This window comes from Protopterus annectens, chromosome 15.part0 (assembly GCF_019279795.1).
Source record: "Protopterus annectens isolate FY-2018-M chromosome 15.part0, PAN1.0, whole genome shotgun sequence".
NCBI classification, from domain to species: domain Eukaryota; kingdom Metazoa; phylum Chordata; order Ceratodontiformes; family Protopteridae; genus Protopterus; species Protopterus annectens.
Genome location: NC_056749.1, coordinates 762,815,333 through 762,833,315, shown reverse-complemented (window position 1 = coordinate 762,833,315; position 17,983 = coordinate 762,815,333). Strand labels below are relative to the sequence as shown.

Genomic DNA, 17,983 nt, shown 5'->3' with positions numbered 1-17,983 from the left:
GGAAAGGATCATCATGGACCTCATAAATAAAGATATTGGGGACCTACAGACACTGGATCCTACCTAGTTCGGCTTTGTTAAGGGCAGATCCTGCCTCTTAAACCTGGTCGACTTCTTTGAAACAGTCACCAAGGCCATTGACAAAGGGAAGGTGGTCCACACAGCCTACCTGGACCTCGCAAAAGCCTTCGATACAATACCCCACTTGGGCATTATAGATAAGCTCACCAGCTTAAATATATACCCCTATGTCACTAGATGGGTTGCAAACTGGCTCAAGGACAGAACCCACATGGTTAGAATTGCTGGAGCCATGTCAGACTCCAAACCAGTTACAAGTGGTGTCCCACAAGGCTCAGTCCTGGGACCTCTCTTGTTCGGTATATATTTCTCGGAGATACAGGCCAACACAGAAGGACTGTGGCTGACCAAGTTCGCAGATGACTGCAAACTGGGCACCATAATCGACTTTCCAGCCGACACAAGCATCCTCCAATAGGGCCTCATAGAAACAGACAACTGGTGCCAGAGCCATGGCCTCAAGCTAAATGCCAAAAAGTGTATAGTCATCCCTTTTGGCAAAAACAAAGTGCCCACAAATTACCACATAGGTGGTAATCCATTAAGTACAGAAGAAGTAATTAGGGACCTGGGGACCCAAGTTGATAGCAATCTCTCATTTGTCAACCACGTGGCCAAAGTGGTTAGAAAAACATTTTATATAGCCCACCTAATCATGAAGGGATTCACATCTAGATTAGGGGAGGTCATCGTGCCTCTTTACTCATCCCTCATCAGGCCCATAATCGAGTACAATGCCCCTTTTGGGATGTACCTTACCAAACACCTGCAGCAACTGGAAAGACCCCAAAAGTACCTCACCAAGAGGATCAAAGGGCTCAAACAGATGCCATATGCTGCCCGGTTAAAGAAACTCCAGCTCTACTCAGTGGCATACCGCCTGCTCAGAGGCGACCTGTGCCTGACATATAAAGCCATGTCCAACCCGGAATTAAGGGACATGCTGCACCTCAAAAAATCCAAATCCCATCGAGCTGCACGCTCGAGAGACTTGAACCTCAGCACTGAAATAAATAGGACATGCTGGAGGGACAGATTCATAACCCAGAGGCTCCCTTCACTCTGGAATAAAATCCCAGTCCAGGTTAGGCAGAGTCCCTCACTGACTCTCTTCAAGAGGAATCTTGATTAGTTGATGGGAGATCGTAGGTTTACCCCGGGTATCACTTCTGTTTCACTGTTAGACAGAGGCACAGTATACTAACCTCGAAAAAGGGCATAGCAAAATTAATTTAAAATGGGTGGCGAAAGCCAAACATACTCTGGCTAGGCTTATAAATGCCCTAGGGCAGATAACCTAGTATGAACCTATGAACCTATGATGTACCATTTACCAATTACTAATCAAGCAGCACAGTTTACTTGTGTAATTACCTGAAGGGAAGTTGAGAGTGGAACAGGTTTGTGATGTAACTGCATGTGGTCTGAAGTAGTCTCGCTATAAGTGTGATGAAAAGCGCTTAACAGAAATCAAGTGTAGTAGGTTTTTACAACTGGATTGTGCTTTTTATTTTACAACAGTGGAACATTTTATAGCTGGAATACTTGGTTTTCCTTTGGATTACTTCTGGACTGTGCCTGGTTTGTGAATGGGTCTGTCCGTTTTGGAGATTCGCATATTTTAATACATTTCAGGATGCTGCATCCAACAGCTAAGAGGGCATACACTGATGTAAGGTAAGTATGTTTTAACTGTGACATACCAATAAACCTTAAAATGATTTCTCACATTTATTTTAATTGTTCCAGTTTTGTTTTGCATGTGCTGCAGCTGCAGCATTACTAAACATAATGGTAGCTTTTATGTATGATTTCATGGTGGAATTATTTCCTAGCTGTAATTTTCAAGACAGAGTTTCTGTTGGAATGTTGAAACTTACATTTCTTTGAAACTTTACCGCCCAACATGACATCATGCTAGGTAAACAATGCAAGAGTACAATGGGAGATATTGGAGTGTAGCAGGCTTTTTTTCAGAGACTTATGTTTTCACAGAGTCATAGCCGGCCTTAGACATAGGCCAACTAGGCAGCCGCCTAGGGCACCGTTCTAGCAGGGGTGCTTTTCCAGTATTTATTTGGTATAGGTAGGCCAGGATGGGGGCACCGGGTAGCCTAGGGCACCAGTTGACCTAAGGCCGCTCCTGCACAGAGTTACATTAAGTTTGTGAAATGATGACATAGCAAACCTGAGCAATGTAGCACACTGTATGTGGTCTAAACTGCAGTAAACAGTTTTCTACACTTTAAAAGTATTTTTTAACTAAAATGTGAGGGCTGTAGCAGTATGTGCAGGGAGGACTAATTTTAAGGAACTGTTTGATACATTTGTAGCAAGCAGTTTGCTACAGTTTAAAAAAAACATTTTTTTTTTCTTTTAAATGAACCTGAGCACTGTAGTGCTACATGCAGGCAGGGTATAAACTATAGCAACTGTTTGCTACGGTTTAAAAACATGAATTTTTTCTTAAACTAAAATATGAGCATAGTAGCACTTTGTGCAGGGTAGCGAACATTTGATACATTTACAGATTAAATGAAGAAAAAAATTTTTTTTTTTTAATTCAGCATGTTTATGGAGGGTTGGGGGGTGGGGCACAGAAATGGGACCTGAATGGCTGGGGTAGGCTGGTTGGTATGCCAGTAGAATGAACATCCATTTTTTGTTCTTTTTTTTTTTTTGCTCTTCAATGGAAGAGCTGAAAGGGATCGTAGCTATAACTGTAATAAGCTGATAAGGGTAAGAAACAATGTAAATGAGGAGCGAGGAGCTGGATCATAGTACTGACCCAAGTGCTAGTTAAACCAGTTGCTGCTTCTGTCATAGTAGCTATCTTGTGGCGCACATATAGCATGCAAAAAAAAAAAAAAAAACTCCAGAACGCCAAACCAGTAAAAGTATAGAATGAATAAGAAATGTTTTCCCACCCATAGTCCGCTGTTGAGAATGAAGGACCATTTCCCTATGGAAAAAAAAATGAATGCAACAATCTTACAAGTCCTGACGATGTTCCCAACATAGAACCATAGCCAGCCAACTGCCTAGGGTGCTGCTCTAGTAGGGGTGCTTTTCCAGTATTTATTTCGTGTAGGTAGACCAGGATGGGGGCAGCAGGTGGTGTGGTGGGGGGCACTGTGGAGCCCTTTTGCCTAGGGCACCAGTTGACCTAAGGCCACTCCTGCATAGAAAAACTGCTAATTTGTCATGTTCAAGGATAGGGTGTTACTTCCAGTATAACACAGGTGAGAAATACCATGTTCAAAGACATTTGTGCCTCAGCAGAAACAGATAAAATATCATTGATCCAAATTCAAGAACAAAAAGCCAGACTTATTTTGTTTTCAGCTTCATTGTAAGGAAAATACTTTTTAACAATATACATTTTGCCATCTTTCCACTGCAAACACTGGTGAATAGCTAAGTAGTTTAAACGTCTCTTAATAGTTCTTTGAATTAGAAGCAAGACTGATCAGTTAACAGCACCTGGATTACAATGACAACTTTAATACCTCAGAAGAATGTTGGAGAGGGCTGTCAGCACAGAATAAAAAATTGAAGCCTACATGAAGTTCTGCTACTTTATTTTGTTGACCAGATACAATTACTGTTAAAGAGGTAAGAGCTGTTCTGAGAACACAAATCAGAGTAATTCTAGTAGACAAGTGAAAATGAAAATAGGTTTCAGGAGCTGCACAAGATGCCTGTGATGTGCCCTACTGCCATTCTATTAAATAAAAAAAAACAATAATTTCCTTATGTCTATATTATTACTCATTTAAAGTGTGTGTGGGGGTGTTATGTTCATTCTAAGGAAAAAAAAAACTCCAGGATCATAATAAAATAACTGAGATATGCTGACAATCATAATTTATTTATTCATATGTACTTTTTCTTGATCGTGTTAGTCTCATTAGGTCAATGGCCTCTTTTCAGGGGACACCCAAGGTGCTATTTATACTGACTAAGGGAAATTTGGCCTGGACACCATGAAACTTCTACTCTTTTTTTAAGAAGTGTCGTGAGATCCTCTGTATCCACCTGATCTCTGAAATTCCGGAAGATGAGTCCTCAGTTTAACATCTCATCGAAAGAACAACACATCCAGGAGTGCAGCACCCTCTTCATACTGCTCTGCACTGTAGTGTCAGTACTACAAAATCAGTCAAAGTACCAGGTGTGTGAAGATAACCCACAGCCTTCTGCACCAAAGGACAGTGTGCTACATGTTGAGTTACTTGGAATGTGAATAAGTACATAATAATTTGTCTGCCCAAGGAAACAGGACTGAAAGACAAAACCTGAAGCCAGCAACAGCAGTGACATGAATCACATAGTACTTTATTCTGGTCTGATTAAAGAACACCATTCAAAATAATTTATACCTGAATGTTCGGTAAAGTACCATACCTCTCAACTTATTTGGTCAAGAATTCTGGACAAAGGCAAACATAATTGGGGAGGGAATAAAACATTACTCTAATTCACTTAAGAGAACATGTTTTAAAATCAAAATGCATTTTGAACAATAAGAATTATAACACTGAAATGAATGGCATTATTGACTGACTGCAATCATTAGATTTACCAGGAAAAAAAATTATGATGGACAGGACAAACATCTGAAACAAAACCAGGGACATTCTGCAAAAACAGGGACAGTTGAGAGGCATGGTAGCACTCTAAAGGGAGTGTGTGGTCACAATAACCCATACTAGGATTTATTTTTTGGATGTGCAGAATTTTAAGTGAAACAATTAGACATTTCTCAATGTTATTATAATTGTCTATAAAACAAGTCTCAGCAAAAGACTTTTAAGAATTTGTAGTTTTAATGATTAGGATCATTAAAACTACATATCCATAAATTTATAAGCAAAAGATAAGGCTTCTTCATTTTCAAACAGTTCACTGTGGTTTGGCATTACTATAAAAACATAACAACAGGCAAAATAATTAAAGAAACTGGAGCCATGGTCAAATTTCCATCTTCAAAATATGTAACACTATGCCACCTCTCATAAGTTGGAAGGGATGGATAAAATATGAAACATTTACTAACAACTAGGGAGGGAACATAAATCTCAACCTCTTAGGGCAAGAAATCTTGACTAAACCTAAAATAACGATGGGTCAAAGGCCGAAACGTAGGGCTGGGTTTTAAATATTGCTTTTATAAACTTGGAAAGTTGCTAGAACATCAGCATTTGTGTAAACATGCATTTTGAGGAGGGTATGAAGTTTGAAATTCATATGTATATTGTTATTTAATTAATTCAATTCTCAGTAATTTGCCAGAAAACCACAAATTTTATGAAAAACAGAACAAAAATATGAGGGAAAAAATCTGGACATTCTGCAGAAATCTGGGCAGATAACAGGTATGAAACCATGACAGAGTATCTAGATGGGAATATCTGTCACTGTTATCCACACTGCCAGTTACTGCCAGAGCAAACATTGTGTCATGTTTCACTGTGACAGAGGAAAATGGTCATGGAAATTAATTGTGATAAGCAACAAATGCAGAATAGCATTAGCAAATGTTTATCACTGGAGGAAAGTGTTAATCAGATTCCTGACACGCATAAACGTAAGCTAGAGCTTTTCAGTAATAAGCAAAGCAAATTCAGTAGTCTGAAGTTAATGAGCAGTATGTAACTTGTAGGCTGCACAAGACAATTGTAATTAATAAGAAATACAGCTTTTATTCTACACTGAAGAGGAAATAAAGACATGATAAAATGAGAGTAGAAATATGACACTGGTATGGTGTAGTTTTGTACAGTTATGTTCATGTGAATGTCACTAATTTGTATAGGGCAGTAGCTTGCTCATCTAAAACCTGATGCCATTTTCCATTATGGCATGCTTTTCATTAAAGAACAAAGAAACAAATAAATAAAAAGGGTATAATCCAGACCTGACTACAGCAGCAGGTTATTGCTTCTCAAACTGGTAGTGAGGAGCTAAAAAATCCTTGATTGTTCTAGGAGCAAAAGAAAAAATGCACTTTAAACTGTAACAATTTACTTCCTATAAATGTAACAAATATATTGCCACAGATTAAACACCACAAACAGAGCACTGAATCACCTCAGCCTTCACTATTAATGCATTTCTGAATGCTGGTAAATGTACTACCTCCCAGATGTCCATCTTCCAATTGAACCCCTTGCCATCTTACTTCCAGGACATCTGCCCCCTTTGCCTCACCTCAGTTATGCTTCTGAACATGTTCACCATAAACACATGATGTTTGCTGCAGGACATCTGCCCCCTTTGCCTCACCTTAGTTATGCTTCTGAACATGTCCACGATAAACACATGATGTTTGCTGCAGGACATCTGCCCCCTTTGCCTCACCTTAGTTATGCTTCTGAATATGTCCACCATAAACACATGATGTTTGCTGCAGGACATCTGCCCCCTTTGCCTCACCTTAGTTATGCTTCTGAACATGTCCACCGTAAACACATGATGTTTGCTGCAGGACATCTGCCCCCTTTGCCTCACCTTAGTTATGCTTCTGAACATGTCCACCGTAAACACATGATGTTTGCTGCAGGACATCTGCCCCCTTTGCCTCACCTTAGTTATGCTTCTGAACATGTCCACCATAAACACATGATGGTTGCTGCAGGATATCTGCCCCCTTTGCCAAACCTTAGTTATGCTTCTGAACATGTCCACCGTAAACACATGATGTTTGCTGCAGGACATCTGCCCCCTTTGCCTCACCTTAGTTATGCTTCTGAACATGTCCACCATAAACACATGATGTTTTCTGCAGGACATCTGCCCCCTTTGCCTCACCTTAGTTATGCTTCTGAACATGTCCACCGTAAACACATGATGTTTGCTGCAGGACATCTGCCCCCTTTGCCTCACCTTAGTTATGCTTCTGAACATATCCACCATAAACACATGATGTTTGCTGCAGGACATCTGCCCCCTTTGCCTCACCTTAGTTATGCTTCTGAACATGTCCACCGTAAACACATGATGTTTGCTGCAGGACATCTGCCCCCTTTGCCTCACCTTAGTTATGCTTCTGAACATGTCCACCGTAAACACATGATGTTTGCTGCAGGACATCTGCCCCCTTTGCCTCACCTTAGTTATGCTTCTGAACATGTCCAGCATAAACACATGATGTTTGCTGCAGGACATCTGCCTCCTTTGCCAAACCTTAGTTATGCTTCTGAACATGTCCACCGTAAATACATGATGTTTGCTGCAGGACATCTGCCCCCTTTGCCTTACCTTAGTTATGCTTCTGAACATGTCCACCGTAAACACATGATGTTTGCTGCAGGACATCTGCCCCCTTTGCCTCACCTTAGTTATGCTTCTGAACATGTCCACCATAAACACATGATGTTTGCTGCAGGACATCTGCCCCCTTTGCCTCACCTTAGTTATGTTTCTGAGCATGTCCACCATAAACACATGATGTTTGGTCATCTGATCTCCATCACTTGTCTAGTCAGATAAACTTTGCTGGAAGCTGTCAAGATAAATCCCACTTTATTTAGCTTGTCTATTATGCCTGACTATGGAATTGGGTCAAATGCTTTGGCGAGATCAAGGTATGCAATGTCATTTTGCCTCTATGAATTGCTTTGGTGACCTTTTCAAAAAAATCCACCCAATTGAGTAAGCATGACCTGCCCCTTGATGAATCCAAACTAAACTGGGTCCAGTGTTTGGAGGTTCCCTGTATCCTGATTAATTACCTACAAGATAAGTCTTTACATGGTTTTGCATATGAAGCTCTTTAGACTTATGGGTCTGTAATTTCCTGAGTCTGTGGAAAGTTGTCCCTTATGTGGGAGAATGACTGCAGCTGTTTTCCATTTGCTTGGTACAAAACCTGTCTGAAAGTTGATATTGAACAGTGTTGTTAGGAGTATGGCTAAATCGTGCTTCTTGCTATTTAAGATGCATCCAGGGATATTATCACAGCCCATCAATGCAATATTTTTAGCTTTTGATGTAATTTTTAGGACTTGATCTTGTCGGACAGACAGAAGGGGGAGACAGGCAGGTACAGTTAGAGCTAAATCTGTTGGCCAGTAGGTTCACTACATCTTCAGATGGTTCCGCTTCACAAGATCGAATGAATGGAAGCTTGAAATGCATAAGCTCGAGACCAGAATCTCGACCTTCCATTCACTCGAAATTGTGACTGGGAAGTTTAGGGTTAGGAAAAAAAAGTTCAGTTACCTTTTTGCAGGGGGCTAGGTCCCCCTGCACCCTTACATCTGTCGCCTAAGAGCTGCGTGACCGCACTATAGCAGAGGACTGGGAAATCTTCCATTTTGCGCATATGCATATAGCACGGAATGGGAGATTTCCCTTTCCTTCACTGTAGTGCGATCTCGGAGTAGTAATATTTAAGTAGGGGGTGTGGGGGGTGCAGGGGCCCCTGCAAAAACATTAGAAAGGTGTTTTTTTTTTTATTTCCCCTTCACATTTTCGAGTTTCTGTAAACTCGAAATTCTGGCTTCGGGGTTATGAATTTCGAGTTTATAGGAATTCGATCTTGTAAAGGGGAACCCTTCAGATACAGTGTTGGCAGCATTGTTCACAATCAGTTCAGTGCATTGCTGCTTTGTGCTTTTAAAATTCTTAACATATCTAAAAAGGGGTATCCATTTGAAATGTCATGACCAACTACAGTGAGAGTCCTGAAACATGAAGACTGTATAAAAAACTTGTATATATCAAGTCTGCAATGGCCATTTCCCAGAATATTCCCCTTTTGCTGGCACGGTGATGTCAGAGAACTAAGAGAGAGAGTTGGCCTATAAGTTTGTGAGTTATGGAGGGAGTTGCCTCCTTGCTAAAAAGAAGATTAAAAAGAGCATTGTTTGAGATTCACTTTTTTTGGTCTGTCAGCAGTCAGCATTCCGAGTGATGACATTTCCATAGGAAGCCTAAAAATGCCTTGTGATTGTCTTTGGTTTGGGTAGCCTCAAATCTGGCTTTGGCAGATTTTATGAAGCTCCTGATTTTTTTTTCCACTGACAAGGACTCTAACATTCTGGGAATTACACTTCTGCATTGACAATACACCATACCTCTCAACTGTATAGATTTTAGCAGAATGTTCAGATTTTTGCCTCATGTTTTTGGTGTGTTCCTCCTAAAATCTGTACTTTTTTGGCAAATAGCTGAAGATTGAAATCATTAAATAATGACAAACATTCGAGTTTAAGACTCCACATCCTTCAGAAAATTAATGCTAATGCAAAACCTATTATTCTATCAGCTTTCTAAGTTTGTAAGAGCAATATTTAAAATATGTCCCTATTTGTCCCCCCCATCATTTTAGGCTTTATCCATTTTTTTTCTTTAAGAGGTTGAGAGGTATGCAATATACGTCCATGAGTTGACCCAGCTGTTCAGGATTTGGGAACTTATGTGGATAGTGACCTAACCTTTGACCAACAAGGGCCCATTGTTGTAAAAATATTCTAAACCTCTTCTACAACATCAGCAGAATGGTCTGGAGGGACAGGTATATCTCACAGAGGACGCTGCGGCTCTGGAACAGATTCCCCATCAACATAAAACAAAGTTCATCCCTGTACATATTTAAGTACGACTTCGATCTATGGAAATGGAAAAGAAAACTTACCTCATGACTCACCCCTGTGCAACTAATGGACACAGGCAGCTAGCAAATGCTTTAGCCCTGGTTTGAATCCCCTTGAATTATCTGTGGTGATACCAGCTATTCTCATTAGGGGTAGTACATAATTATCAACCATGGGACGGGTTAGGCCAATGTCTAACCAAATGGAATGTGTTAACTGGAGCACAAAAAGAGAAATTGGTTAGGCATAAAATGACCCACAAGGGCAGTCAGACTAGTACTTACCTATGAATTTTGCAAATCTTACATCAGCAGCTATAGTAAAATTTTGAGAACATAAACTTGGGATATAGTCTTCATATTATAAGCACGTAATTCATGGTTTTACATAATTTTAACATTCAGGCTGAAATCATGTGGTTCATGGTCTCATAGTTTTGTATACTAGGCCTTGTATCAGAAGCTGTCTTTGTTTTCAAATGTAGATGTTTGTGTGCCAGTACAGAAAGTCTCTTGTTTTGCGTGAGAAAAAATATTGGGTCATTTTTTCAACATTTTTGTTTAAATATACATCATATCACAGTAAGTGGATAATGCTTAACAGAAACTACAAAACTGAAGTGAAGTACATAACTTTGCAAACATTTTATATTTTGTATTAGTGAAATATTAAGTCCTCTTTTTCTAGTGTGTTACATTGTTATAAAAACATACATATCCTAAAACAGCATTCATGCCTTATTACTTGGTTTATGAAGTGGGCAGTAAATGTATGGAAAGTGCTGGTTCATGATGTCTTATAAAGCTTTCTATTTGAAAACCATGTTTGTTTAATTCACTGTGACAGAATGAGACTGTTTGTAATGTATGATATTGATGTACGTGGCTTTCTTCCAAAATGCAGGCTTCGTGAACAATAAAACATAGCAATTACATAAAAAAGTAAAGAAGTGATTTATTATACCCTCAAGCCTTGCCACAGTCTGTGTGCTACAGAGAACAACTAGTCAAAACACGGAATATGAATTGAGAGAAAACAATGTTTTTTTTATTCTCTGCTCACATAGAAATATGAATACGAGTTGTTAACGACATTCATTTCCTACACATTGTCCTGTTTATTTGCTGCTATTGTTTGACGTACTAAATATATTTTAATAAAGGATCACGTTACAGTGACTATTCTAAATACAAAATCATTTCAGTCTTTTACAAAGGCAAAAATAAATGACCAGGCATTTTGTTTTTGAGAAAGTTTCAGTCATTGTTTATGTAAATGGCTACATCCCACACATCACAGAAGGGTTCATGTGACTGATGAGAGATAGACAGAGAGAGAGAGAAAACATAACCAAATTGGGAGCAGCATGACAGCCTCCTGTTTTACATATTTGGCATTTTTTTACTTCAAATAAATAAGGGGTATTGTATGCTTTAACAATGTGACTAGATGTAATGTATTAGTGATTAGAGAATGGGTGACCTGTACATTGCCATTCTGATTGGAGAATGAATCTTCTTCAGAAGGATGTTCATGTACAGGTAATGCCCACAGAAAAATGTGTCTGACACTTCATGGCAGCATATTAAGGTGTCATAGAGCTTGGGCTGTAAGGTAGCTAATGGCTGCCATTATTTTGCACTCATTAAGCAGGGCTTTTGCTATTTAGTGAGTGTAAAATTAAAAAATAAATTGTGTGTGTGTGTTTGTTTATCTTTGTCTGTGTGAGTGTATGGGTGCAAGAAAGATATATATATATATATATATATATATATATATATATATATATATATATATATATATAGTAATTTAAAAAAATCAAAACAATTTAACAGCTCATTCTCTAAGTTGAAGAATACCCTCTAGGGTGTGTGTTACTGTGTAAACAATCCCCTTCCAGGGGTGTGGTGTAGCGGCCTTCCCCCTGCAATGTCCAGCCTCAAAAAACCCTGGGTGGGAGTTATTTACACAATAACTCATGCCGTTTTCAATAGTATTGTTTGTTTAATGACATCACTGTCTTGTCTGTGAAGGATGCCAAGATGATGACAGGTGATGATGTTATTTCTATTTAGTGTGGGCGTGGCTATCCACCAGAAAACGATAATTTGTTATATTAATGAAATTTATTATACCACCAGAAAGAATAGACCAGGATCCACAAAATGATTTGATTTAGCGCTTTCGTTTTTAATAAAAACTTCTTCAGAATAACAAGTGTAAAGAAGCTGACCCTATTTATAAACTCACATATACCCTTTCCCCAATTACTTGTGAGCAATTAATTAATAAAAATATTGACATCACAAAAACCATTACAAAAACAATTAAAAACAAAAGCGCTAAATCAAATCATTTTGTGGATCCTGGTCTATTCTTTCTGGTGGCATTTCAAGGTCTAATTGTGGTTTTGCGTTGAAATTTATTATAACTTTCCCTCTTGCCACAAGTTACTTTGCAAGTTTTCATTTTTTAAAAGAAAAATGCCCAGACGTTTCTTCTATAGTATTACACCGAGTTACAATGATAACAATATTTTTTCTGGTATTTAATTTCACTGATTGTTAACTACAGTAATGACGAAATACAATCATATTAGTTTCAAATACAATGCTAGGACCAAGAAGGATAAAGTAGAAAATAAACAACAGTGAAGTATTAGAATATAAGCATAAAATAAGTTATTGCACATTAATAAGTAAAATAATGATATAGTCATCTGTTGCTGAATCTGTGGTTGTGCTTGTTTACACTGAAATACGTGAGCTCTAAACACAATGGTTTGAAAATTTCAACATGAAATCTGTTACTTTCAACATGTATATATTCTAAATATCAATACTTAAGGAAACTGTGAATTTATGCAAATCTGCATAAAAGAAAAATAAGCTTAGCTCTCCTGTTCACACCCATTTGCCTACATACTTTTGCAACGAGGTAGCTGTGACTCACTGAAATAGAGGACATTCTTTTTATTTTTCAAATATATTTTTATTGCATTTTTTTATTATTTTAATACAAGAAAAGAATATCACAGAAAAATATAAGAACAGGTACTAGTAATATCAAGTTGCAGTAATCCTATTAAAGTATATATAACATGAACCATCAATGTTAAACTAATAATATGCAAAATTAACTAACAATCAAGCTGTTCATATTGAGTTATAATACAGAAAACTACACAGAGATAATGTACATCATATTGAAATCTGACATTAAAACACTTCCTTCAAGACATTCTAGCCTACCTAACTTATATCTTGTACTAACTATATACAGTGATGTCACATTGAATGTTCCTCTTGTATGCATTACCATGACCTGCCCATTGTTGTTGTGGGAAAACATTTTGCAAATCTAAATATCTTCAGTTTCCCTTATTTACATAGAGTAATACTGATGTTGTAGTCCCTTGTTCATAAATCAGTTTTGACCTAAGATTTTACAATAAGTACTTTATAGCCATTCCTTTAAATTCTTCCCATGTGATTTTACTTCTATCTAACCAATTTTGGGCTTTGTATGATTTCATCATTGCACACAGCGTGACTATGATGTGTTTATTTTCATAGGAAAAATTGGTAGAGAATACATGTATGAGTGCCATTTTCCTTGACAGGGAAGATTTAGTGTATCCCTTTTTTTTTTAACTTGTCTCTTAATGAACACCATAATTTGCAAACCTTCTTGCAACTCCAAAAAATATGAAGTGTCTGCAACACTGTTTTGGCATATGGTGCAATAAGGAGAGTGTGAGGGATTAATTTTACTTAGAAAAAGTGGTGTGTGATGAGCATTATTATTAATCATAATTTGGGTGTAATTTAGTTTTGTGAGGGGGGGGTAGTTTCAAAGTAAGCTCAATTGCAGCAGATTTTTGTTCAACAGTGATCTTATTATTTTTCTCTTCCCAAATTTTTTTTGAATATAGAAGTGCATCTTCATATTTAATTTTTGTTACTAATCTATAGGTATTTGATAAGATTTTAGATCTCAAAAGTAACAGATTAATAACTTGTTGATATAGCTGCATGTCTTGGTTATCTATTTTAACATTCATAGTAATTGTGCTAATCTGGTATGTTAGGTTGGTTATGGTGTTTATAACTTTTATTTACTTCAAATCTTTGCCTAATGTTTTTAATTGAAATACTTTTGACCTGATAGACATCCCATAAGGTAATGTTTTTATTTTGGGGTACTGAGTCAGGTTTATCATAGTATTAAGTTTAATATTAGAGTTAAGGTGTATTGGTTATCCCAGTACCAAAGTATCTTTAAGATTTAGGGAGGATACCAGCTTTTGAAATATTAGTGTGTTTCTTATGATTATGGGGTGGACCTTAAAATACTTTAACATCTTAGAATTCAAAAAGGGTACTGCTTCAGGATTTAAATTACATGAGATTAGATGATTGCAATATATTTTAATCCATAGTGGATACCATGCTTTGTTGAATGGTTCAAAATTTGCTGTGCATATAATTTGACTAGCATTTATAATGTTATAGTATTTTTAGAATTCAGGTAGACCTAGCCTCCTCCCCCCTTTGTGTTTGGGTAACGTTAATCTAGAATATTTTATTCTTGTATTTTTTGGATGCCAAATAAATTTACCTAGTAGTGTTTCAAGTTTGAAGAAGTTTTGGGGTATATTTTGATTAATTGCACTAAAATGAAACAATAATCTTGGAAGAATATTCATTTTAACTATAGCCATCTCTTAGATAGAAGAGATAGATTGAGATTTAACCATCTCTTAGTGTCCTCAGTGATAGTAGTCCAGGTTTTGAGCAGATTATTTTTAGATTTATCAAACTGGGGGTGAGTGAACATGATACCCAGATTTTTAAGATTATCATTTACTTTTATTTCAGTTTCTGGAAATATAGTTCTTTATGTCCCAGAGTATTCAGAGGGAATATGACTGATTTTTGGGGTTAATGGTATATAACTGGATATTTTTGAGAATTTTTCAAATGAGTTTAATATGTTATTCAAATCTGTATTTGGGAATTCAAAATAGATGTTTAAATCATCAGCAAAAGCTGTATACTTTATTGGGATTTTTGAAATATTCATAAGATGGTGATAAGTTCTTTGTGATATTTTAAGGAGTAGAGGTTCTATGTATTTAGATATGGTGATAGTGGGCATCCTTGCCTTGTACCATTCACAATTTGAATAGGTTTTGATAGATTTTTATTTATAAATAGTGTTGTCATGGCATTATTGTATAAAGCCCTAACCATATTTATATAGTCTTCAAGGATGCTAAATTTCTTGAGTATCTTTAATAAAAAATCTAAATTTACCCTGTCAAAAGCTTTGGTTGCATCTACTGAGAGTGCATAGCTAGGGCATTTATCATTCACTTTTAAACTAATGATTGAATCAGTGGTGAGTGTATTGTCATATATTTGTCTGTTGCTCATAAAACCTAGTTGTTCAGAAGATATGATAAGAGGTAAGATGTTTTTGATTCTACTGGCTAGGATTGTAGAAAGAATTTTGATATCAATATTTATGAGTGCTATCGGGCTGTAATTATTTGGATTTGATGCTTCAGACTTGGGTTTTGGTATGAATATAGTTTTTGAGTTATTGATATAGAAGTCTTTGGTACCATACTTTATTGTGTATTCATATACTTTCAGTACTATTGGAGCTAATTGTTTTTTGAAAGTCTCGTAAAATTCCGCCACATAACCAAATGGCCCTGGTGATTTGCCTGGTTTCAACCTATTTACAGCAGCAATAATTTCCTCTACATTTAAGGGAGCTTTGAGGTTATTTATTTCTGCTTCATTCAGCACTGGAAATTATAACTCTTCAGTAAATTGATGAAATAATGATTCATTAAACTGGTCGTGAGGGCCATATAGGTTTTGTTAAATCTCTTCAAAGGCCACTATAATCTCTTCTTCCCTATCTAGAGATTTGTTATTATAGTTTAATTGCTTTATTTTGGTAGGTTTTTTTTTTTTATGTTTATGATTCTTGCCAGCGCTTTTGAGGGTGATTGAGCCCATTCGGCATATTTGTGAAGAAGTTTCATTTCACTGATTGAGAACTGTTATGTTTGAATTTCCCATAACTGTCCCTGATGTGTAACCATTTGACTTTCAAGTGCAGGCAAATGATTAATTTGTCATTCTAACTCCATGTTTTTTAATTTTGATTCTATTATTCTGACCTTTTCCATGTTTATTTTTTTTTATAGAAAGCAGCTTTTTTTAATTATTATTCCCCTAATAGTAGCTTTTGCTGCTTGCCATTTAATGTTGTATGGTATATCTGTTACTTCTAGATTATTTTTAGCTTGGGTGAGAATGTCAATGATATCCTGCAAAATTTCTTTATTCTTTAATAAGTTAGTATTTAACGTCCAGTTCATAACTGTTTGGAGTCTTTGCATTGAGCTCCCCAACTTTATTGTAATGTTTATTTTTGCATGATATGATATTGTTTTAGGTTCACTGTTGTAGGTGACTGTATTATTTAATAGAACTTCAGATTAGGTTCACTATTGTAGGTGACTGTATTATTTAATAGAATTTCAGATTTTAAAAATATATCTATTCTAGACCAAGACTTGTGGTATGGTGAATAATAAGTGAATTTACTAGTAGTTGTACTATTCCTATAGTTTTCAAATGGGTCAGCTAACTTAAAATCTTCCATTATTTCAGCTATTAGTGTAGTGAGCTGAACAGGTTGCTTATTATCCTTATTTGTCCTATCAAGTTCGGGATTGATTATCATATTCCAGTCACCACCTGTGATATAGAGATTATTAGGAAAGTTCTCTAATATTCTATATATCTCATATAGATAGGTTACTTGATGCAAACATGGAGCATAAACATTTAAGACTAAGAAAGTTTTTTTTAAACGGCTCCAGTTCACAAGTAAAATAACACCATCTTCCATTTGGGTCGTAGCTACTCTTCATTATAATGCTATCAAATTATTTTTTAGCTATTGTAACAACTCCCCTAGAAGCTGTACTGTCACCAGCAGCAACAATATGTTTCACCTATTTTTTTGTATCTTTCTCCTATTGTTCTGTCAAAATATGCATTTCTTGAATGAAAGTTATCTCTGCCTTCGATTTAAAAATTAAATGCATTAATAGTTTCTTCTTTTTCTTATTTTGTAAGCCCTTTACATTCCATGAATCCACAGAAATCATCAAAAAGCTAAAATACACAGGATACTGACTTTCAGAACTAATGGAAGTATATAGAGACAAATTGACCTTTCAAAGTTATTAGAATTTTTGATACAGTTCAATGGTATGAATATGTGTGACATCACTCCCTTTCAGACACCCCCGTACATATCCATGCTAGCCTACTAACTGAAAGAGAGCTAAAAAGAACATTAACAACTATAATACATAAAATTACTGTCATTCTAAGTCCCAGCAACAAGAAACAACAACACACATAACAGCTTGCTCAACTAAAGCATATGTAAGTGAGATGATTTCTAACCCTTACTTCAATTAAACGTAATTAAACTGAACATTTTTAAAACTGCTTTTAACTGAGATTTAGAAATCTAACTTAATAGGCAATCTAAACATATTACAATTCAAAGCAAATCATATCTTTTCTATTACGTTGATGCATAGCAGATACTTACATGCACAACTGAAGTTAACTTATTATAGTTTATCAGTCACTGTTTGTATGTTCTTTATTTTTATAATTAAAGTACAGTCCTTTTTAGTGTACAGCATTTCTTTACTTATTGGGTCTGTATGTACAGTTAAGAACAATTATAGTCCTGATTATCCATTTGTTATATATGAATCAAGCACATATACATCAAAATTCAGCTTTGTGATCAGATAAAACAGTATCAAAAAGTCTTTCATAGTCTCTGCTGTTCAAAGCTGGTATGCTTACATGTTTGATGCATAATTATTTGAAAGCTAAAGAAGACGTGTGAAAAGTAGATAAAACAAAACCGACCCAACTACATTACTTTGCTTACCTAATAAGGACTAGTATTGTATGCAGCTACAGCAGCTGCTTCAGCCCCTGACCCAGAAGATTATTTTTAGTCCAGCTTGTATATATTCAGGAAAGAAGAAATAACAAGGAAAAAAAAAAAAAAACAAGAACCTATATATTTACATTTGTATATAATTATTTAAGCTGTTAGACTTAGTTATGGCTTGGATTTACCTTCCGGATCCCATTTGCGTGAAATTCTTTACTTTCATAATCAGGAAAATCCAAATCCAAAGTTTTTTTGAAATCTGAGAGCCTTGCTTTTGTTTTTAA

General features: G+C 36.3%; 1 protein-coding gene across 1 annotated transcript in view; it reads right to left on the bottom strand.

Moving 5' to 3' along the window:
- Window positions 1–17,983, bottom strand: part of LOC122790049 (gamma-aminobutyric acid receptor subunit alpha-3-like) — a 1,812,576-nt gene that overhangs the window by 524,196 nt on the left and 1,270,397 nt on the right. The window lies entirely within an intron of this gene.